At 39.4% G+C, this 24609-nt stretch overlaps 1 protein-coding gene across 8 annotated transcripts in view; it reads left to right on the top strand.

Moving 5' to 3' along the window:
• BMPR1A (bone morphogenetic protein receptor type 1A) overlaps window positions 1-24609 on the top strand; it is a 168641-nt gene that overhangs the window by 21246 nt on the left and 122786 nt on the right. The window contains exon 2 of one of the 8 annotated variants that reach the window (XM_054503874.2): window positions 16200-16460. The exons of the other annotated variants lie outside the window; for them this stretch is intronic. The gene's annotated coding sequence lies outside the window, so the exon portion shown is untranslated. The remainder of the gene's footprint in view (window positions 1-16199; window positions 16461-24609) is intronic. 8 annotated transcript variants of the gene reach the window in all.

Here is a 24609-nt window from a genome sequence, read left to right as displayed (position 1 = left end):
CTGGGACTTAGAACCCATTGACCCTATTATCTTTGCACTGTTCCTCACCATACTCTCTCCTTATGTCCTTGCCCTTCTCTTTATTCAGTTTAATTTCTGTTGTTGGTCGTGATTGTTCAGTTGCAGATATTCTCAGTACACTTGCCCTCACTTGCTTCATTGCTTAATTGAGAAACCCCAGTGCTGGTTAAATCTAACTGTGCCTACTCTACACTTGTACTTTTTAAAAATGTGATTTAAAAAAATGGGTATCAGCTGGGCACGGTGGCTCATGCCTGTAATCCCAGCACTTTGGGAAGGCCCAGACAGGAGGATTACTTGAACCCAGGAGTTTGAGATCAGAGTGGACAACATAGTGAAACACTGTCTCTGCAAAAAAATTAAAAAGTTATTTGGGCGTGGTGGCATATGCCTGTAGTTCCAGCTACTTGGGAGGCTAAAGTGGGAGGATCACTTGAGCCTGGTGAGGTTTAGGTTGCAGTGAGCTGTCACTGCATCACTGTACTCCAGTGGGTGACAGAGCTTGACCCTGTCTCAAAAGAAAAAAAAAAGAACATGTATTTACCCTCTTAACAGTTATTAAGTATACATCACAGTATTACAATAATGTTCATTATTTTGTACAACAGATCTCTAGAACTTTTTTTTTGTTCTCTGCAGTTACAAGCTTTTAAAAATTTTATTTTTAGGCCAGGCGCAGTGGCTCACGCCTGTAAGCCCAGCACTTTGGAAGGCTGAGGCAGGTGGATCACCTGAGGTCGGGAGTTCGAGACCAGCCTGACCAACATGGAGAAACCCCGTCTCTACTAAAAATACAAAATTAGCCAGGCATGGTGGTGCATGCATGTAATCTCACTTACTGGGGATGCTGAGGCAGGAGAATTGCTTGAACCCAGGAGGCAGAGGTTGCAGTGAGTCAAGATGGCGCCATTGCACTCCAGCCTGGGTAACAAGAGCGAAACTCAAAAAAAAAAAAAATTGACAAATGTACGTATTTAGGGGGTACATAATGTTGACATAAATGTACATGTTTATGGGGTATGTAGTGATGTTTTGATATATATAATGCACGACAGGCTTGTCCAACTCATGGTCCATGGGCTACATGTGGCCCAGAATAGCTTTGAATACAGACCAACACAAATTCCTAAACTTTCTTAAAACGTGAGATTTTTTTTTTTGCGATTTTTTTTTTTTTGGTAGCTCATCAGCTATCATTAGTGGATTTTTTTGTTGTTGTTTTATTTAATTTTTTTATTTAAAAAATGCATATTTTTTAATAGAAATTGGGTCTCACCATGTTGTCCAGGCCATTCTCAAACTCCTGAGCTCAAGCAATCTGCTTGCCTTCGCCTCCCAAAGTGCTGGATTGCGGATGTGAGCCACCGTGCCTGCCCTGCCGTTAGTGTATTTTATGTGTGGTCCAAGACAATTTTTCTTCTTCCAGTGTGGCCCAGGGAAGCCAAAAGATTGGACACCCCTACTGTATAGTGATCAGATCAGGATAATTAGCATATCCATCATCTCAAACATTTATAATTTCTTTTTGTTCGAAACGTTTGATATTCTCCTTCTAGCTATTTGAAACTGTATATTATTGTTCACTATAGCCTTCCTACGGTAGGATAAAGGATAAAGTACTAGAATTTATTCCTCCTGTCTTCCTGTAATTTTGTATCCTTTAACAGATTTCTCCGTGTCCCTCCCTTTCCTCTACCCTTCCTATTCTCTGTTCTATGTTTTAGTTCTAACTTTTTTAGTTTCCACATGAGTGAGAACATGTGGTGATTAACTTTCTGTTCCTGGCTGTTTATTTCACTTAATATAATGTCTTCCAGTTCCATCTATATTGCTGGAAATGAGTGGATTTTATTTATGTATTTTCTTTTTTTTTTTTTTTTTTTTGAGTAGAGATGGGGTTTCACCATGTTGGCCAGGCTGATCTTGAACTCCTGACTTCAAGTGATCCATTCCTCTCAGCCTCCCAAAGGGCTGGGATTACAGGCATCAGTCACCATACTCGGCCCAGATTTTATTTTTTATGACTGAGTAGTATTCCACTGTGTATATATATCATATTTTCTTTATCCATTCATCTGTTATTAGATGTCCAGTTTGTCTAACCCATATCTAGGCTGTTTGAATAGCAATAAACATGGGGATGCAGATGTGCCTTCAACAGAATGATTTCCTTTCCTCTGGATAAATTCCTAGTAGTATAATGCTGGATTGTATGGTAATTCTGTTTGTAGTTATTTGAGGAAACTCTATACTGTTCTCTCTTGTGGCTGTACTAGTTTATATTCCCACCAATAAAGTATAAGTGTTCCCTTTCTCCTGTCCTTGTCAGCACTTGTTACTTTTTAAATTGAATTGTTTATCTTTTTCCCCGTTTGCCCATTTGCCCATTTTTAATTGGATTGTTTATCTTTTTTCTGTTGAGATGTTTGAGTTACTTGTATATTCTGGATATTAGCCATTCTTTTTGATAATAGCCATTCTAACTGGGGTTAGAGTTGTGGTTTTGATTTGCATTTCCCTGATGATTAGTGCTGTTGAGCTTTATTTATTTATTTAGACAGAATCTTGCTCTGTTGCCCAGGCTGGAATGCTGTGGCTTGGTCACTGTCCACTCTAAGCTCAACCTCCTGGACTTGGGCGATCCTCCTACCTCAACTTCCTGAGTAGCTGGGACTACAGATGTGTGCCAGTGGGCCCAGCTAATTTTTAAGAGTTTTTTGGAGAGATTGGGTCTCGCTATGTTGCCCAGGCTTGTCTCAAATTCCTGGCCTTCAGCGATCTTTCAGCATTAGCCTCCCAAAGTGCTGGGATTACAGGTGTGAGCCACCATGCTCTGCCCTCCTTTGTTTTTGTTTTGCGAAAGAGACAGGATCTCCTTGTCACCCAGGCCAGAGTGCAGCAGTGCGATCATAACTCATTATAACCTTGAACTCCTGGCCTCAAGGGATCCTCCCACCTTGGCCTCCCAAACACTGGGATTATAGACATGAGCCCCTGGTAATAGCACCTGGCCTATTTCATATGTTTTTTGGCCATTTTTCTTCTTTTGAGAAATGTCTGTTCAGATCATTTGCCCATTTTTTAATTGGATTTGTTTTGCTGTTGAGATGTTTGAGTTACTTGTATATTCTGGATATTAATCCCCTGTTGGATGAGTAGTTTGCAAATATTTTCTCACATTCTGTAGCTCGTCTCTTCATGATGTTAATAGGTTCTTTTGCTGTGCGGTAGCTTTTTAGTTTAATATAATCCCATTTGTTTATTTTTGCTTTTGATGCCTGTGTTTTTGAGGTTTTACCCATAAAATATTTTCCCAGACCAGTGTCCTGAAGTGTTTCCTCTATGTTTTCTTACAGTGGTTTTTATCATTTCGAATCTTTTTTTTTTGAGACGGAGTCTTGCTCTGTCGCTCAGGCTGGAGTGCAGTGGCACAATCTCGGCTCACTGCAACCTCCGCCTGCCAGGTTCAAGCGATTCTCCTGCCTCAGCCTCCCAAGTAGCTGGGATTACAGGCGTGCACCACCATGCCCAGCTAATTTTTGTATTTTTAGTGGAGACGGGGTTTCACCATGTTGGGCAGGCTGGTCTCGAGTTCCTGACCTCATGATCCTCCTGCCTCGGCCTCCCAAAGTGCTGGGATTACAGGCGTGCGCATGAGCCACCACGCCTGGCTAAGGATTTATACTAGATTTAAAGCATTCTGATGGGCAAAGAACCAGGGAAAGGAAAGTCAAAGGCAGTACTGTCCAATATGACATGTAAGTTTAAACTTTCTAGTTGCCACATTAAAAAAGTAAAAAAGAATTGTGTGAAATCAGTTTTGTTTTTTTAATTGAGACAAGGTCTCACCACGTTGCCCAGGCTGGTCTCAAGCTGCTGGGCTCAAGCAATCCTCCCACAGTGCTGGGATTACAGGTGTGAGCCACCATGCCTGGCCAAAATCAGTTTTAATATATTTCTTTGATCTAATATATCCCTAACAGCATCACCATGTTGGTCAAGCTGTTCTCGAACTCTTGACCTGGTGATCCACCCGCCTTGGCCTCGCAAAGTACTGGGATTACAGGTGTGAGCCACCATGCCCAGCTCTCATTTCGAATCTTACACTTAGTTCTTTGATTTCTTTTGAGTTGATTTTTGTATAGGGTGAGAGTTGGGAGTCTGCTTTTATTCTTCTGCATATGGATATCCATTTTTCCCAGCACCATTTATTGAAGAGACTGTCCTTTTCCCAGTGAGTGTTTTTGGCACTTTTGTGAGAAATCTGCTGGCTGTAGATAGGTAGATTAATTTCTGGGTTCTCTGTTCTGTTCCATTAGTGTATGTATCTGTTTTTAATGCTGCACCATGCTGTTTTGGTTACTACAGCCTTGTAGTATATTTTCAGGTGTTGTATTGTGATACCTCCAGCTTTTTGCTCAGGGTTGCTTTGGTTATTCGGGGGCTTTTGTGGTTCTGTACAAATTTTAGGATTTGTTTTTCCGTGAAGAATGTCATTGGTATTTTGATAGGGATTGCATTGAATCTGTAGATTGCTTTGTGTAGTATTTCTGGCACTTTCTCATCTTGCCTGACTGAAACTCTACTTTAGAACAACTCCCTATTTCCCTCTCCCCTCAGCTCCTGGCAACCACCAGTCTACCATTTTACTTTCTGTCTCTATGAGTTTGATTATTTAAGATACCTCATATAAGTGGAATTATGCAGTACTTGTTGTTTTATGATTGGTGTATTTCACTTAGCATAAAGTCCCCATGGTTCATCCATTTTGTAGCGTATGACAGGATTTCTTTTTTTTTGTTTGTTTGTTTGAGATGGAGTCTCACTCTGTCACCCAGGCAGGCGGGAGTGCAGTGGCGCGATCTGGGCTCACTGCAACCTCCGCCTCCCACGTTCAAGTGATTCTTCTGCCTCAGCCTCCTAAGTAGCTGGGATTACAGGCATGTGCCACCACACCTAATTTTTGTATTTTTGGTAGAGACGGGGTTCACTATGTTGGTCAGCCTGGTCTTGAACTCCTGACCTCAGGTGATCCTCCCGCCTCGGCCTCCCAAAGTGCTGGGATTACAGGTGTGAGCCACCATGCCAGGCCCAGGATTTCTTTAGGGCTAAATAATGTCCAGTTGTGTATATATACCACATTTGTTGATCCATTTATCTGTTGAGAGACACAAGTTAATTACACGTTTTGGCTATTGTAGTGAATAGTGCTGCAGTGGACAAGAGTATGTAAATATCTCTTCAAGATCCTGTTTTCAATTTTTTTAGATATATACCCAGAAGTGGGATTTCTGGATCATCTGGTATTCCATTTTAAATTTTTTGAGGTACGTCCATACTGTTTTTCATAGTGATTGTACTGTTTTATAGTCCCACCAACAATGCACAGGAGTTCTGATTTCTCCACATCCTTGCCAACAGTTGGTTTTCTGTTTTTTTGTTTTTTGTTTTTGATAGAGGTAATTTTAATTGGTGTGAGGTGATACCTTAGTGTGATTTGATGTGAGTTTTGCCGATGATTAGTGATGTTGAGTAGCTTTTCATATTTTTCTTGGCCATTTATGTATCTTCTTTGGAAAAATGTCTGTTCAAGTCCTTAGCTCATTTTAAAGTTGTGTTATTTGTGGTTTTTGTTTTGTTACTGAGTTGTAGGAGTTTTTCTATTATTCTGGATATTAAACCCCTATCTGATAGATGATTTGCAAATATTTTCTCTCATTCTGTATGTTGCCTTTTCACTCTTCGTTGGTTTCATTCTGATTTTGGTTGATTGCTTGCCTTGCTGCACAGAAGTTTGTAAGTTTGACGTAATTCTGTGTCTATTTTTGCCTTTGTTGCCTGTGCTTTTTGTTTTGCAGCCAAGAAATCATTGCCAAATTCAGTATCATGAAGCTTCTCTATGTTTCCTTCTAGTTTTATGGTTTCAGGTCTTATGTTTAGGTCTTTAATCAATTTTTAGTTTTTTTTTATTTATGGTTTAAGATAAGGTTCCATCTTCATTCTGTTGCATGTGGACATCCAGTTTTTCCAGCACTATTTGTTGAAGAGATTATTCTTTCCCCATTGCGTAGTCTTGGCTCATCATTTGACCACATACACAAGGGTTTATATCTGGGCTGTCTGTTCTGTTCCATTGGTTTACATGTCTGTGTGCTAGTACTATTTTGATCACTGTAGCTTTGTAACAAGTTTTGAAATCAGAAAGTGTGAGGCCTACAGTTTTGTTCTTAATCAAGGTTGTTTTAGCTATTTGGGGTCCTTTGAGATTACTTAAAGATTTCAGGATGGCTTTTTCTCATTTTGCGAAAAATGACACTGGAATTTGATAGAGATTGCATTGAATCTGTAGATTACTTTGGATAGTATGTACATTTTAACAATATAAGGTCTTCCAGTCCTTGAACATGAGATGTCTTTCCCATTTGTGTGTTTAATTTTTTCCTCAGTTTTTTGTCATTTTTAGTGTACAAGTCTTTTGCCTCCTTGATGTTTATTTTTAAGTATTTTATTTTAGTTTTGCTTTATTTTTTTAGAAACGGGATCTTGTTCTGTCACCCAGGTTGGAGTGCAGTAGCGCGATCATGGCTCACTGCCACCTCCCACTGCTGGGCTCAAGAGATCCTCATGCCTCATAGCTGGGACTACAGGCATGCATCACCATGACCAGCTAACTTTTAAATTTTTTGTACAGATGGGGTCTTGCCATCTTGCCCAAGCTGGTCTCGAAGTGCTGGAATTACAGGTGTGAGCCACTGTGCTGGGCTTATTCTTAAGTATTATTCATTTTGATGTTATTATAAATGGAGTTATTTTCTTAATTTCCTTTTTGTGTTGTTTATTGTTAGTGTATAGAAATGCAACTTGTTTTTGTGTGTTGACTTTTTATCCTCTTGCTTTGCTTAGTTTATTATAATAGTTCTAACAGTTTTTTTGTGAAACCCTTAGGGTTTTTCATGTATAAAAAAATGTCGTCCGTGAATGGAGATAATTTTACTTCTTCCTTTCCAATTTGGATGCCTTTTTTTCTTGCCTCCTTTTTCTGATTGTACTGTGTTGAGTAGAAGTGGTGAGAGTGGGCTTCCTAGTCTTGTTCTTGATCTTAGAGGGAAAGCTTTCAGTTTTTCACCATTGTGATATTTGCTGTGGACTTTTTATGTATGGTCTTAATTATGTTCAGGTAATTTCCTTCTATTCCTTCCTAGTTTGTTGAGTGTTTTTATCATGAAAGGTGTTGAATTTTGTCAGATGCTTTTTCTGCACCAATTCAGATTGTTACGTGATTTTTGTCCTTCATTCTGTTAATGTGGTGTATTACATTTACTGATTTTTGTGTGTTGAGCCATCCTTGCATCCTAGGAATAAGTCTCCCTCAGTCATCGTGTATGATTTTAATACGCCTTTGAATTTGGTTTGGTAGCATTTTTTGAGAATATGTGCATCAAAGTTTAGAAGTGTTTCTTCAATTTTTTTGGTGAAACTTTGAGGAGGTTTGGTATTAATTTTTCTCTAAACGTTTGGTAGAATTCCCCAGTGAAGCTATCTGGTCCTGGGCTTTTTTTGTTGTTGGGAAGTTTTTAAAATTACTGAGTCAATTTCCTTACTAGTTATAGGTTTGTTAAGATTTTCTGTTTCTTCATGATTCAGTCCTGGCAGGTTGTGTGTTTCTAATAATTCATCCATTTCTTCTAGGTTGTCTAAATTGTTGGCATGTGATTGTTCATAGTAGTCTCTTATCCTTTTCATTTCTGTGGCATTTGTTGTAATGTCCCCTCTTTCATTTCTGATTTTAATTATTTGAGTCTTGTTTTTTTCCTTAAATCTGGCTAAGGATTTGTCAGTTTTATTGATCTTATTTAATGTAGGCATTTACTGCTATAAACTTCCCTCTTAGCACGGCTTTTGCTGTATCCCTTAAGTTTTGGAATGTTCTGTTCTCTTCTTCATTTGTCTCAAGATGTTTTCTAAACTGCCTTGTGATTTCTTCTTTGAGTCATTAGTTTTTCAAAAGTGTGTTAATTTCTAAATATTTGTGAATTTTCTAGTTTTCCTACTGCTTTTGATTTCCCATTGTGGTCAGAAAAGATACTTGCTATGATTTCAGTCTTCTTAAATTTGCTAAGACTTGTTCTGTGGCCTAACATGTGATCTATCTTGGAGAATGTTGCATGTGTACTTGAGAAAATGTGTATTCAGCTAGTGTTGGGTGTAGTGGTTTTTTTTGTTTGTTTTTGAGATGGAGTTTCCGCTCTTGTTGCCCAGGCTGCAGTGCAGTGGTGCGAACTCAGCCCACCGCAATCTACGCCTCCTGGGTTCAAGTGATTCTCCTGCCTCACCTTCCCGAGTAGCTGGGATTATAGGCATGCACCACCACGTCTAGCTAATTTTGTATTTTTAGTAGAGACAGGGTTTCTCCAATTTGGTCAGGCTGGTCCCGAACTCCTGACCTCAGGTGATCTGCCCACTCGGCCTCCCAAAGTACTGGGATTATAGGCGTGAGCCACCACGCCCGGCCAGGTACAGTGTTCTTTATGTGTCTGTTAGTTCCAGTTACTCTCCAGTGTTCAAATTCTGTGTCTCCTCATTGATCCTCTCTCTGGTGGTTCTGTCTGTTATTGAAAGTGGGGATATTGAAATCTCCTGCTATTACTGGGTTACTGTCTGTTTTTTCTTTCAATTCTGTCAGTGTTTGCCTTGTTATATTTGGGTGCTCTGGTTCTGCACTTGCACCTTTACAGCTGCGCTTGGCTGGAGAATTAACTTGGCTGATTGGCGTTACCACTAATTACCACTAAGTTCAGGAGAGTCCTTAAAACTGCACAGCAATAGTTCCTAGTTCATTTATTCTCCCGGTGTGACCTAAATGATCATTTAGACCTGCTCCTTGTCAGTCCTTCAATCACTTTCACCATCTTTAGCACACAACTTTGCTTTTCATTTTGTTGAGAAAACAGATACCACAAGTGTCTGCAAAGCTCCTGCCACTACTGCCTGTGTCTGTGCTTCGTGTATTCTCACATCCCTCAATTATTACGGAATGAACTGACCATGCTTCTAGCCAGGGCCAAAACCTGCACTGTGCTCACTCAGCCCTTGCCTCTACACTCTGCAGGATCATTCTCCACAACAGCATACTGTTGTTCCTCTCATCTTAAAACACAACAAAACTTCTTTGAACTCCATTTTTCCTTCTAACCGTTGTTCATTTCCCACCCCCACCCCTTTTTTTCCCCAAAAGAAGTATCTGCACTTTGTTTCCAATTTTTCTTCTCCCGGTATTTCAGGAGGCTTTCCCTCCCAGCACCCTGTTTCTTGCACTGCTCTTGCGAGGTCAGCTCTGACCCTACCTTTCTCATCCTTGAATTATTTGACCTAGTAACAGTATTTGACACTGGTGATTACTTATTTCCTGCTCCTTGAAACACTTTGTTCACTTGGCTTCCAGGATAGCATACAAAGAAATTCCCCATCTCAGTCTTTTGTCACAGAGTCCCTCCAGGGCTCAGTCCCTAGACCTCTGTTTTAACTATGCTCATTTCCTTGTTGATCTTATTTGACCCACTGGCTTTGAAACCCTCTTTGTTTTAAAGTTTGACGGAAGTCCAAATTTTAAATCTCCAGCGTGAGCCGCTTCTTTGAAATGCAGACTTATGTTCCACCTGGATGTCTAATAGGCAAATGAAATGCAGCTTTCTCTAAAGGGGAACTTATTCTTCCTCCAGTAACTTAATGGGCCATGCTTAGAATGGCTCTTTTTGTCCAAGAAAATTCAAAACCAAAACCACATCTATTTTCTTCTGCTTTAACATCAGTCTACAGATTATTTTTGGTCTAAAGCATGAGATAAGTCTTTTTATTTATTTTTAATCAGGCGGCTAGCTAGTTTCTTAACAGTATTGAATAATATATTTTTAATTGTTTGAATTGTCATCTTTATTGTTCTGAGAATAATATCAAGGATTTAAGTGAAATTGCCATCTAATGTTTGCATTATAGATTTCATGCCCCTTTAAAACATGTGTTATCTCAATTCAGAGCACACTCTTATAAAGTAGAATCAATGATAATGGATTTTTAAAGAACTAAATAAGTTGAATAAGAGGATAGAAACAAACTTTAAATTTAGCATTTAATAGACCAGGAACAACACACTAGTAAAGAAAGGGGTCACTAATTACTGTTTGGATACTTGGATTTTAGTTTGAATTTATAAGTAAATTTTACATAGTAAAAAGCAATAAAGTAAATTTAACACAGAAAGTAACAATGGAATATGAAATATATGACCAAACTAATGGAACTTTCTGTCTAAAATAAAAGATCTATTTGTAGGGTAAGTAATTAGATTGGGAGTAAAAGGCAGAAATAGAAATAGTAAAATCATCACATGCACAAATGCTGTCTGTATTTAATCCCAGTTAAAGACATGGGAAATAAGATAACCCTAAGGCTATACTGCTCACCTATTAAACTGACAGAAGTATGTAATATGAGGAAATAGCATGTCTTGTTTGGTCAGTGTATTAGTCCATTCTCACAATGATACAAAGAAATACCAAAGACTGGGTGGTTTATAAAGAAAAGAGAATTAATTGACTCGCAGTAATGCAGGCTATACAGGAGGCATGGCTGGAGAGGCCTCAGGAAACTTACAATCATGGCAGAAGGGGAAGAGGAAGCAGGCCTATCTTCACATGACAGCAGGAGAGACAGCAAAGGGGGGAGTGCCACACACTTCCAGATCTCTTGAGAACTCACTGTCATGAGAACAGCAAGGGGGAAATCTGCCCCCCCATAATCCAATCACCTCCCAGCAGGCTCCACCTCTAACACTCAGGATCACAGTTCAACATGAGATTTGGGTGGGAACACAGAACCAAGCCATGTCAGTCAGTATCATAAATTGGTTCAACCATAGAGGAAGAGAATTTGACTAAATACATATTTTAGGGAAAAGGGAAGTACTGTGGGACTCAGCAGTTTGATCTTAAAATTTCTATGCAGTGATGGCATACTATATTCCTAATCTAACTAGGGTTTGTTTCAAGGGAATTAGGGATAAGGTGAGTAAGCTAGTAAACCCAGGGCAAAATTTCTTAATGCTTTTTAAAATTTAAAAAAGAGGCCCGTTCCGTTAGAGCATACATTGAATCAAATGTTTCACGTAAAACAGGATGGAAATGAACTTTTCTATTTGGCTAAGTGGTGTAGGCTGAAAAACCTGTAGGCTTTCTCTTTTCATCAACTTCATGCTGAGTCCTGTCTCATTTTATTATTTACACAATTGAAATATAAAAAATTATTCCCAAATGATGCCCCCCATACCCTGAGTTTAGGAGGCAGTAGTGTAAAGCAGTGTCCAGACATTGGTCTTAGGGCTGGAGTGGAAACAGACTCCTGGAGGTGCACAAGCACATGGATAATTTTACCTGAATCAATTTCCAAATCCTAAACTTTAACATGTCTCTTTTTTAAAGCATTTCTTCCTTTGAAGCAGTGTTCAAGCGGTTCTTCCCTTTTTATTTTTTGATGTGGAGTTTGGCTCTTGTCACCCAGGTTGGAATGCAATAGTGTGATCTCGGCTCACTGTAACCTCCACCTCCTGGGTTCAAGCGATTCTCCTGCTTCAGCCTCCTGAGTAGCTGGGATTACAGGTGCCTGCACCATGCCCGGCTTATTTTTGTATTTTTAGTAGAGATGGGGTTTCACCATATTGGCCAGGTTGGTCTCGAACTGCTGACCTTAGGTGATTCACCCACCTCAGTCTCCCAAAGTGCTGGGATTACAGTTGTGAGCCACTGCGCCCAGCTCCCTTTTCAAATTCCTTTACACCGTGGCTTTTTCCATTATTTAAAAAAAATGACATAACTCTTCCCCTGACCCTTCTCTTACCATGATGCACTTGCCTTGTAGTGGGAAAACCTCAGGGATGAAAAGGGTGTCAGGACAATTCTAAGACACCAGTGGGATAGTGCTGGAACAATTAGATATTCAATTGCAAAAGAACACAGTTGGACCTTTACCTCATACCATAAACAAAAATCAACTCAAAATGAATCAAAAACCTAAATGTAAGAGCTAAAACCATAAAAATCTTAGAAGGAAACATAGGTATAAATCTTTGTGACCTTGGATTAGGCAGTGATCTCTTCAATATGACAACAAAGCACAAGCAATCAGAAAAAAGTAGATAAATTAAACTTTATCAAAATTAAAAACCTGTGTGCATCAAAGGACGCTGTCGAGTGAGAAAACAACCCATAGAATGGGAGAAAATACTGTAAAATATATTTGATAAGCAGCTTGTGTCTAGAATACATAAAGAACACATAACTGGCTGGGCTCCGTGGCTCACACCTGTAATTCCAGCACTTTGGGAGGCTGAGGTGGGCAGATCACTTGAGGTCAGGAGTTCGAGACCAGCCTGGCCAACATGGTGAAACGCCATCTCTACTAGAAATACAAAAATTAGCTGGGTGTGGTGGTGGGCACCTGTAATCCCATCTGCTTGGGAGGCTGAGGCAGGAGAATTGCTTGAACTTGGAAGGCAGAGGTTGCAGTGAGCCAAAATCATGCCACTGCACTCCAGCCTGGGTGACAGAGTGAAAACTCTGTCTCAGAAAAAAAACAAAAACAAACACGTAACTAACTTAGAAAACCAAAATTCTAATTTAAAAACAGGCAAAGGATTCAGATAGACATTTCTCCAAAGAAGATGTACAAATGGCTACGTAAGCTCATGAAAATAATGTCGTTAGTCATTAGAAATATAAATCAAAGGCTGGGCACGGTGGCTCACGCCTGTAATCCTAGCACTTTGGGAGGCCGAGGAGGGCAGATCATGAGGTCAGGAGATCGAGACCATCCTGGCTAACACAGTGAAACCCCGTCTCCACTAAAAATACAAAAAATTAGCCGCGCATGGTGGCGGGTGCCTGTAGTCCCAGCTACTCAAGAGGCTGAAGCAGGAGAATGGTGTGAACCCAGGAGGCAGAGCTTGCAGTGAGCCGAGATCTTGCCACTGCACTCCAGCCTGGGCGACAGAGCGAGACTCCGTCTCAAAAAAAAAAAAAAAAAAAATATATATATATATATATATATATATAAAATTTTGATTTGTATATATATAAATCAAAACCACAATGAGATTCTGCTTCTTACCCACTAGGATGTCTATAATCAAAAAGATAGATAATAACAAATGCTGGTAAGGATATGGAGAAATGGGAACCTCCAGACACTATTTGTGGGAATATAAAATTGTGCAGCTGGTTTGGAAACAGATTAGCAGTTCCTCAGAAAGCTAAATGTTGAGTTTCCATATGATCCAGCAGTTCCACTCCTAGATATATATCCAAAAGAATTAAAAACATGTTCACACAAAAATTTGTGCATGAAAGTTTACAGCAGCATTATTCATAATAGGGGGAAACAACCCAAATGTCCAACTGATAAATAGATAAACAAAATGTGGTCTAGGCAATGGAATATTATTCACCCATGAAAAGAAATGAAGTACTCATTTTACAACATAGATGAATTTTGAAAACATTATGCAGGTTGAAAGAAGTCAGCCACAAAATATCATATGTTGTATTATTCTATTTTTATGAAATGTCCGGAAAAGGCAAGTCCACAGAGAAAGTAGATTAGTGATAAAAATGTACTGGAATTAGTGTTGATGATTGCACAACTTTGTGAATATGCCGATAGCTACTGAACTGCACAGTTTAAAAGAGTGAATTTTATTATACGTCAATTATAGCTCCAAAAAATGAAATAAAGCCTCAGGGGCCCCCAAAGTGGTGATTCCAAATATTGGTTTTAGTGTTAAGAAAATAAATGGCCATAGCCTTTGGAGAACAAATCCTTTCATGGTTTTCAGCTTTCCACTTCTAACAAAATTGAAGAATCAATTCCAATATTTACAAATAATAAATGTGTTAGCTACTAAATCATTTGAAATATTTCTGGTGGAAAACCACTACATAATTTTCAACAGATAACTCAGAAGGAATTTTAAAAGTCATGTGACCCAACTGACAGAATTCCTTTTATTTCCATCACCTGTTTATATGAACAAGCCTGCTCAGTGCTTTGTTTTGTTTTTTTTTTTTTGTTTTTTTTTTTTTTTGAGACAAAGTCTCACTCTGTCACCCAGGCTGGAGTGCAGTGGTGCGATCTCGGCTCACTGCAAGCTCTGTCTCCTGGGTTCAAGCATTTCTCCCATCTCAGCCTTCCTGAGTAGCTGGGACTACAGGTGTGTGCCACCATGCCTGGCTTTTTTTTTTTTGCTAGAGATGGGGGTTTCACCACGTTGGCCAGGCTGGTCTCAAACTCCTGACCTCAAGTGATCCGCCCGCTTTGGCCTCCCAGAAGTGCTGGGATTATAGGTGTGAGCCACTGTGCCCAGCCTCCAGTAGAATTTTTACCTTTAATGTTGTTAATTACTGTCAGATTTTTTTTTTTTTAGATGGACTCTTACTCTGTTGCTAGGCTGGAGTGCTGTGGCGTGATCTCTGCTCACTGCAACCTCCAACTCCCTGGTTCAAGCAATTCTACCTCAGCCTCCCGAGTAGCTGGGATTACAGGCACACGCCACCACGCCCAGCTAATTTTTGTATTTTTAGTAGAGATGGGTTTCACCATGTTAGCCAGGATGGTCTTGATCTCCTGACATTGTGGCCCGCCTGCCTCAGCTTCCCATAGTGCTGGGACTACAGGCATGCGCCACCATGCCTGGCCTACTGTCAGATCTTTAATGTTTGCCATTTAAATGAATTACATACTGCTAAAAATTGTAATGGTAATTTAATTCACAATAATTTTTTAAACACTTAGAAGCTTCTTTATGGTCAGGAAATTTAAAATGTTTTTCATTTAAACATCAGACAGGCTGGGTGCAGTGGCTCAAACCTGTAATCCCATCACTTTGGGAGGCCAAGGCAGGAGGATTGCTTGAGTCCAGGAGTTTGAAACCAACCAGGGCAACATAGGGAGACTCCGTCTCTATAAAACAAACAAACAAACAGAACTTCAGACATGTATGACTGAGTGACTATTAAGACTTCCAAGCATTAGCAATTACTATATGCAGGGCAAATGTAATGGAAATATGAATTCAAGGAGGAAAATATGCTGTGAAAATTTCATTTTAAAATGGATCATGGTGGGTATCAGATCACAATTGTATTTGGATTCTGTTGAGATTTAAGGTTGATATTACAGTGACCTTGCTAAATTATATTGCTGTTCTGTGCTCTGTTTCCCTGTGTATAAATGGGATAATAATAGCACCTATATCAAGGAGTAATTTATTATTATGTCTAGTGCAGCTTCTTGGCAAATACTCTTTGAACTATGTTCAGTGATTCACATTCTGTTTAATAGTCCACTGCTTTGTTTCTTTCTGGTAAGCCTTCTGCCTTAATGCAGTGTTCTTTAGCTACTCTGTGTCCTTTTTTCATCCTCCTGATTGATACCACCACCCGCCCCCCCAACACACACACATGGTGGTGTGGACAAGGCAAAAGAAAGTTAGCTGGATTTATGTTTCGGAATTTCAGGGCTTTGTATTTACAGTTGACTTGTTAGGAGAAGAGGAAGAAGAGTTAAAAAGTATAGCATTGGGCCAGAATATCATTAAGCAATAAGATCACATTGAGTTGTATAGGGAAGGGTACCTGTATTTTTATTTCATCTGTACTGGAGACAGGATTTCTGATGACATGCTTGCTCACTGACAGTTTGTTTTTTTGTTTTTTGTTTTTTTTTTTGAGACGGAGTTTGCTGTTGTTGCCCAGGCTGGAGTGCAATGGCGTCATCTCGGCTCTCTGCAACCTCTGCCTCCTGGGTTCAAGCGATTCTCCTGTCTCAGCCTCCTGGGTAGCTGGGATTACAGGCGCATGCCACCACGCCTAGCTAATTTTTGTATTTTTAGTAAAGACAGGGTTTCATCATATTGATCAGGCTGGCCTCAGGTAGTCTGCCTGCCTCAGCCTCCCAAAGTGCTGGGATTACAGGTGAGCCACTGCGCCAGGCCTGACAGATAGTTTTTTTAGATGGTGTAAGACAGTGTCAATTATGTAGTGTAGTTGGTATATTTTCTGTTGTTACTGTAACAAATTACCATACCTTTAGTGGTTTATAGAGCACAAATTTATTATCTTATGGTTCTGCAGGTCAGAAGTCCAACAGAGGTCTCACCAGGCTAAGATGCAGGTGTCTACAGGGCCGTGTTCCCTTCGGGAAGTTCTAAGGAAGTATGGATTCTGTGCCTCTTACAGCCTCTAGAGGCCGGCTGCTTTCCTGGATCAGGCTCCCCTCCTGGATCAGGCTCCCCTTCCTGTTCACCTTCACAGTCAGCAAGGTGACATGGCTCTGACCTCCTGTCATCTCTTTCCCACCGTACTTGGGAGAAGTTCTCTGCTTTTAAGGACCATGTGAGTAGATTGGTCCCAACAAGCTCATCCAGGATAATCGCCCCATCTCAGGTTTTGGACCCTTAGTCACACATCTGCAAAGTCCCTTTTGCCATTTAAATAACATATTCATAGGTTACAGGGATTAGGATGTGAATGTCTGCAGGGGCCATTATCCTGCTACCACAGTTGGTTTTTAGCTACATAACTTTAAACTGTTAATTTTATCTATTTTTTTTGATGACAGTTGTGGTTAGAGGTGAGGCTTGGATTGGATTGGTCCTGGCCTGAATCTTGTTCTGCTGTGTAGCAGCACTGTGATGTTAGGCAGGTTTCTTCTCTGGACTTTTTCTTCTTTGGTGAAATCAAGATAGTAATGCTTGTCTGTAAGTACTGAAATAAAGTAATAGTTTAGGGTTCTAGATGGGAGGCAAGAGATTTCTACCAGTCTCTTTGTGTCTGTCTCAAATAAGCAAATATGTGATCACCTAACTTACAAGGTTGTTGTGAAGATCAAATTAAGTCATCAAGTTAGAGTGCCTTTTGAAATGTATAAAAAGTATATAAAATTTTGTTGGTATTAATTTTAGAATGGCTTTTAAGATTTTTGTCAAAGGTGAGAAAGTTCAGTACATTCTTTGATACCTGCCTAGCAACTATTTTTAGGTTTCTATTCCTTTCCAGATTTTCAGATTCACATATTTCCTTTATTAAATTATGGTAAATGAAAAGATAATATGAGAATTAAAAGTAATGACTTCCGTGATTCGTATAGTCACTAGGATTTAAAATTCAAATTTATCTATCTATCTGTGTGTGTATATATATATATATATATATTTTTTTTTTTTTTTTTTTTTTTTTTTTTGAGACGGAGTTTTACTCGTTTCCCAGGATGGAGTGCAATGGTGCCATCTCGACTCACCGCACACTCCACCTCCTTGGTTCAAGCAGTTCTCCCGCCTCAGCCTCCTGAGTAGCTGGGATTACAGGCATGCACCACCACACCTAGCTAATTTTGTATTTTTAGTAGACACGGGGTTTCTCCATGTTGGTCAGGCTGGTCTTGAACTCCCGACCTCAGGTGATCTGCCTGCTTCTGCCTCCCAAAGTGCTGGGATTAAAGGGGTGAGCCACCACTCCTGGCCTATCTAGATAATTTTTAATCTTTATTATTTTTTTTCTGTAGACTTCTTTGGAGCTATACTATATTTGTTGTAGAAGCAAAATAAATACTAAGTCTACCTTGCATTAGTAAGACTGATTTTTCTTAAATCCTGAGCTACATTTAAAATCTTGGTTAGTAGACATTTTACTCAGATAGTGATTCATTTATAATTGGCTTGTCTAAGTACTCAGTGTTTGACAAAAATATCACTATGTTAAGCAAAAACCATATTTAAAAAGTGATTTTTTTTTTCTTATGCTGTAATAGTGAATAGATCTTTTTCCCCTAAGCAGCACAAATATGCCATTTTGGGAGGTTAAATTACTTTCTAAAAGTTGCTGTGAAGGAGAGAAGGAAAAGAGATCAGGTTACACATTCTTTGTTCCTGAGCCTACCGTTGCACAAGTTCAGAGAAGCAATAGTGAGGCTAGAGTATGCATTTGCCACTATGTCTTCAACCCTTCCCCATAGTAGGGAGGGAGGGAATTAGGCAGTTTTCCTAACAGGGACCCGAAGAGTACCATTTTAACTTGAATACTCTTAAAAGTTGCTACTTATTTTTTTTTTAAGGCTTTCTTTACTTTTTTATAATTTAGCATTTCGAATAATCCAAATAATTATTTCTTTGTATATTCAGAGGTATTTAAAAATATTTTCTTTGAGAGCTTAAAGGTTATAGTTTAATAATGCAGTTAAACATCAATTTATCTCAAATTGATATTGAGTTAAATTTAAAGAGTATTTTAAATTATATTTTGAGGGGAAAAAAATAACTTTCTTGGCACAAAATGGCCATGAATTAGATTGTGTGTTTCAGAAAGGTAGTGGTAAAAAGTCCCCAAAGCAGTTACAATATTTCTTTTGTTCTGTTTCCTTGCTACTCTTAGATAAATGAAGAGTTTAAAAAGAATTTTCACATAAAAACGGTTATAAAATCCCAGTGCCATATTCTGAATATTAATTTGACTGTTTTATGTTGTAATTTTTTTCCAGTTGGTTTTAGTTAGAATATAAGCTTTTTTTTTAGCCTTTAAGGAATTATTTAAACAATTTTGGTTATTAAAGTTTAAATGTATTTCATAAATACGTGTTTATAAATATGTGACTGGTCCCTTTTCTGAAGGGTTAGGAAGTTTAAGCATTATTTATAAGCTATTTGTAAATCCCTGTCAAACATTATTTGTCCATTAAGAAATACTATTTTTGTCTTCACTTTTAGGTCATTTAAGTATTAATAATGTTCACCAATTTGCTTACTACCCTTCTGAAGAAAGTCACTATAATTAGTAATCAGAATTATATCACATAAATTTAGGCACATTTATTTATTTATTTATTTTTAATTTATTTTTAGCATTTTGAGAGTAGGTGCCGTATTTTCTTTTCTTTCCTTGTTTTTTCTTTTTTGTTTTTTGAGACAGACTCTGTTGCCCCGGCTGGAGTACAGTGGCATGATCTGAGTTCACTGCAACCTCCACCTCCTAGGCTCTAGCAGTGCTCCCACCTCAGCCTCCCAAGTAGCTGGGACCAGCTCACGCTACCACTTCTGGCTAATTTTTGTATTTTTTGTAGAGACAGGGTTTTGCCATGTCACCGAGACTGAGTTACTGTATTTTCTTAGCAGAATATTGTCCCAGTGAGCTTTTTCCAAAAGAGAAAAGGTACAGCCAATAAAAGTTTGTGGTTGGGTATTGGGAGTTGGTGTTCTGTTTTGTCCTGTTCATAAGTAAAAGTTTTATTCTCTTTAGCTGTCATGCTTTAGTTCTAATTTATTCACAGATTTTTGCCCAGTAACTTGATTTTATACTTGGCTTTCTATATTGTGGCTCCAATTTTTCTTCCCAGTTTATACTCTTATTTTTCCTTTCTTTTTCTTTTTTTCTTTTTTTTGAGACAGTCTTGCTCTGTCGCCCAGGCTGGAGTGCAGTGGCGCAATCTCTGCTCACTGCAGCCTCTGCCTCCCAAGTTCAAGCGATTCTCCTGCCTCAGCCTCCAGAGCAGCTGGGATTACAGGCGCCTGCCACCAAGCCCGGCTAATTTTTTTTTTTTGAGACGGAGTCTTGCTCTGTCGTCTGGGCTGGAGTGTAGTGGCCCAATCTCGGCTCACTGCAACTTCCACTTCCTGGGTTCAAGTGATTCTCCTGCCTCAGCCTCCCGAGTAGCTGGGATTACAGGCACCCACCACTACGTCCAGCTAATTTTTTGTATTTTTAGTAGAGACGGGGTTTCGCAATGTTGGTTGGGCTGGTCTTGGAACTCCTGGCCTCGTCATTCGCCCACCTCGGCCTCCCTGAGTGTTGGCATTACAGGCATGAGCCACTGCACCCAGCCAATTTTTGTATTTTTAGTAGAGACGAGGTTTCACCACGTTGGCCAGCCTGGTCTTGAACTCCTGACCTCAAGTGATCCGCCCACCTCAGCCTCCCAAAGTGCTGGGGATTACAGGCGTGAGCCACCGTGCCCGGCCAGAATTTGAACTTTAATTCTTCAAACTGTATGGCATTTTCAGGTACCATCGAAGGCTTTTCTTCTGTACTTCTGTGTGTTCAAATATGGACTTGTTCCAAAAAGGTCCAAAAAGGTTGAGTTGTGGTTCCCTGTAATGTCAAGAAATCTGTTAATGCATGAGACCTGGAAGATGTTTGAAAGTGACTAGTGAGAATTGGGTTGGTTGCTGTAGGATATTGTCATTTAAATTATTAAGTGAATATATTTATATATTTAAAAATTAGATGTAGGTAAGCCTCAGAAATGGGAAAATGGGGATAAATCTTAGGAGAGATTTTTGAATCTTTTACTTAAGACTGTGTTCAAAACTTTGTCTATTTGCTATTCATTATTATTTTGATATATTAATTGCTAGTGAGATTAAGACATTTTTGACACATCCTCTTCATTTAAGGTCGTGGATGTTTTGTATCATTCTTATATAAGCATATTTGTAAGACTTTTAGAGGTATTCCTTTTTTAGTCCTTTTTTTTACTAGGGAATTATGACTCATTTTGGCACTTTGCTTTTGTAGCTTACTACTGTATGACATTTTATATCTTTGCAAAACCAAGTAATTAGACCATTCATCACAATTTCCATACTTAAAAAACTAAGTTTTTACATGTTATCAATAAAAGTAGCATTTTAACAGTTATCCTTTCCACATTATTTGATAAATGCTGTTGGTTTTGTCTGTTATTTTTATAAATATATAATTTGCTTTAATTACTTAAATGTTCCTTGAGCCTTAGAACTTAAATCCTGTTAAGGGTTTTACTTTTTAAAATACTTAAGTTTATTATTTGCGCATGTTTTATGGAAAAATGAGTGGCTTTTAAAAGATCAAAATTAAAGACTTAAACATGGAATCTCTAGGACATATAAAATATGAGTAGAACTGTGTATTTATAAGATGTTAATGTAAGCCTTCAGGCCTTGTAATATCTTAAAGGAACCACTTCACTGTAAGGGAGCAGTTTGTCTTTCTACCTTTCCAATTGTATTGAGATTTTGCCCAGTATGTCTTTTTACTTAAACACCTTGGTGAAAGCTATCCAGCGTCCTGTTTTAAATCTCCTTTGTGGCACTTACCATAATTACTTTCAGATCTGTTTCCATTCTCAGAAACTGAAACTGTAAGCTCATGTGAGTGGGGAATCCGACTTGTTTTATTGCATGTGAGCTGAGCACTGTGCCTTGTGTCAGTAGTCAGTGGTGTTCCTTTAGTCTTTGTTATGTTAATAAAAAAGCTTTGGTTTTTGCAAGACTTTGTTTTTAGAGATTCTGGAAAGGACCATATTAACCAAAAAGAAGAGCTGACATCAATTTTACTTGTCTTGAAAATAACTGACTACTAAAGGGATGTCAGGGAACATTAGTGAAAATGGAGAACTTAAGGAGTTAAAGTTTTAGCTGTTTTTTCAAAGGATATTGTTCTTCAAAATCTTTACCTTGCATTTTTGTTACTGTGATTTAAGATGGTTGTAATTATCATTGATTGATGATAGCTATCAAAAGGCAACCCTGACCAACCATTTCTGCTGGATTCTGAATGCCGAGAAAGAAAAACTGAGAACTTTGTGAACTATTACAAGTCATCTGTAAAATGAGATAATAATATCAACTTTACAAGGTAATTTAGGCTTTCGTGAAAACCAGAGTGTGAAAATGCTTAGTAATGTGCTGGGCACACTGCAGGTGCTCTACAAATAACTACTGATAACTACTTTTTTTCATGAGTAATTGTACATTTTCTTTCTTTTCTTTTTTTTGTTTTTGTTTTTGTTTTCTTTTGTTTTGAGACAAGATCTTGCTCTGTTACCCAGGCTGGAGTGAAGTGGTGTGATCTTGGATCACTGCAACCTCTGCCTCTTGGGCTCAAGTGATCCTCATTCCTTATCCTCCTGAGTAGCTGGGACAACAGGCGCACATCGTCACACCCAGCTAATTTTTGTATTTTTGTAGAGATGGAGCTTCACTTGGTCTTGAATTCCTGGGCTCAAGCGATCCACCCACTTCGGCCTCCCAACGTGCTGGGATTACAAGAGTAATTGTAAATCTAAAATGAATTTCTTTCCCATCCCAAACCAGTATCAAAATGCAAATATAGTAAATTACTTTTTAAAAGAGAGATGTTTAATGGCAGTTGTTGTTGGTAGTCTTTTGAGTCTTTAAGTGGATATATTATAGAAAAACAACATATCTCTGCTTGGAGGGAAGATTTAACTAAAAACAAGAAAAAGAATAGCAGATGAACCATGATTCTTTAACATTCAGGTTGCAACATTCAGGCTGGATTTGGCCTGTAGGCATGTTTTTGGCTTATAATGTAATTTTTTAAAAATTAGTGGCCAACAATTAAAAATTGGGAGCGTTTTCAAAAGAAAATGCAGATTTCTGACTCATCTTGAAAAATGGTAAGATGGGCAGCACAGGGCCTGTATTCCCAATTGCAGCCCTCAGTGGAGCTAAGAAGGCTGTTCTACCTGCCATCTCCCCGGCTCTCAGTCACCATCACTCACTACATTTGGACTCTTTTTTCATATAGTGAGCCGAGGGGGGAGTGATAGTTCTCATGTTCCTATCAAAAGAGGGAAACCTAAAATAAGGCCATTTTTGTTTTTGTTTTTGTTTTGTGAGACGGAGTTTCGCTCTTGTTGCCCAGGCTGGAGTGCAATGTGATCTCGGCTCACTGCAACCTCTGCCTCCCGGGTTCAAGCGATTCTTCTGCCTCAGTCTCCCAAGTAGCTGGGATTACAGGCTCCCACTACCATGTCCAGCTAATTTTTGTATTTTTTAGTAGAGACGGGGTTTCACCATGTTGGCCAGGTTGGTCTTGAACTCCTGAGCTCAAGTGATCCACCCACCTCGGCCTCCCAAAGTGCTGGGATTACAGGCATGAGCCACCACACCTGGCCAGGTCATTTGTGTTTTAAGAAAAACAGGAAAGCATGTAATTCTTTGTGAAAATAATGAACATTTCTATTTATATCTGTCAAAAGTCCTGTTTCTTAGGAGTTAAGACATAATTCATAGCAATTAATATATGTGGAGAAGATACATAATGAAAAACTAACTAGAAGAGGAATTCAGACATTGAAAGGGATTATTTTAAAATGAGAATAAAATTAGTAGTGCCACTGTGAGGAAGAGAATCTTCATGTACTTATGTATGATGAGAAACTTCCTAAGTGTCTAGAGATGGCAAGAAAATTTGTATGTTTTGCATGGCAGTAATTGTAAATATGAGCTTATCTGGAAATATTGTTTGCATAGATGTTAAAAATATGGGCAGGACAATGTGTACTAAAATGCTGAATTGTAGTGAGGCTGACATAAGCTTATTTTTTAAATTCTTTAATTTTTGTTTTTATATATTTTTTGAGACAGGGTCTCATTCTGTCACCCAGGCTATAGAGTGCAGTGGTGCTATCACGGGCTCACTGGAGCCTTGACCTCCCCACGCTCAGGTGATCCTCCCACCTCAGCCTCCTGAGTAGTTGGTGGCGTGCGCCACCATGCCCAACTGATAGTTTGTATTTTTTGTAAAGATGAGGTTTCGCTGTGTTGCTCGGGCTGGTCTTGAACTCCTGGGCTCAAGCCATCCACCCACCTTGGTCTCTGAAAGTTCTGGGATTACGGGTGTGAGCCACTGTGCCCAGCCTGATAGAAGCTTAGAGATTAATATCACCTAGTTAGCTCTGTTTGTATATGGTATCTATGTGAATTTTGACGGTTTCTCCCCTCTTCTTTAGTCATTACCCTTGTTTTTGGTTCATTCCTGTCAGCAAACAATGTCTGGTAGAGACTTGGTAAGAAAACTCAACCATTCCCTTAAAAAAAGTCAGCCTCTACCCCTTCCTTAGCCAGATGCTTCAGGGATGGTCTGCTTGCAACACTTCCTCTCCTTCACCTTCCTTCAACTGTTTAACATGCCTTATTCTTTTTTTTGTGAGACGGAGTCTTCCTCTGTCGCCCAGGCTGGAGTGCAGTGGCGCACGTCGGCTCACTGCAAGCTCTGCCTCCTGGGTTCACGCCATTCTCCTGCCTCAGACTCCCGAGTAGCTTGGACTACAGGCACCCGCCACCATGCCCGGCTAATTTTTTGTACTTTTTTAGTAGAGACGGGGTTTCATCATGTTAGCCAGGATGGTCTTGATCTCCTAACCTTGTGATCTGCCCGCCTCCGCCTTCCAAAGTGCTGGGATTACAGGCGTGAGCCACCGCCCCCCACCCTTGCCTGATTCTTATTCTCTTGTCCACCACAGTTTGCATTCCTCAGGCCATTTTTGTCTGCGTCGTTGAGGGCCTCCATGGTCCAGCCCCATCTTCTTTACTCTCTCGGTAGCATTTGGCACAGCTGGCTCTCCTGTGCCAAACTCTTAGCTGCTGTGACACAACTCTGCATATAGCCTTCCACATCTTTCAGCACAGTCCAGATGGTGGTGAGGGACGTTCCAGATCAGGGCTGAGGATGGTGTCTTGTTGGCTTCTGCCCTTACCCTTACCCT

The sequence above is a fragment of the Pongo pygmaeus genome, chromosome 8 (genome assembly GCF_028885625.2).
Source record: "Pongo pygmaeus isolate AG05252 chromosome 8, NHGRI_mPonPyg2-v2.0_pri, whole genome shotgun sequence".
Classification (NCBI taxonomy): domain Eukaryota; kingdom Metazoa; phylum Chordata; class Mammalia; order Primates; family Hominidae; genus Pongo; species Pongo pygmaeus.
Note: the sequence above shows the minus strand (reverse complement) of the source record. Positions and strands in the feature narration are given on the sequence as shown.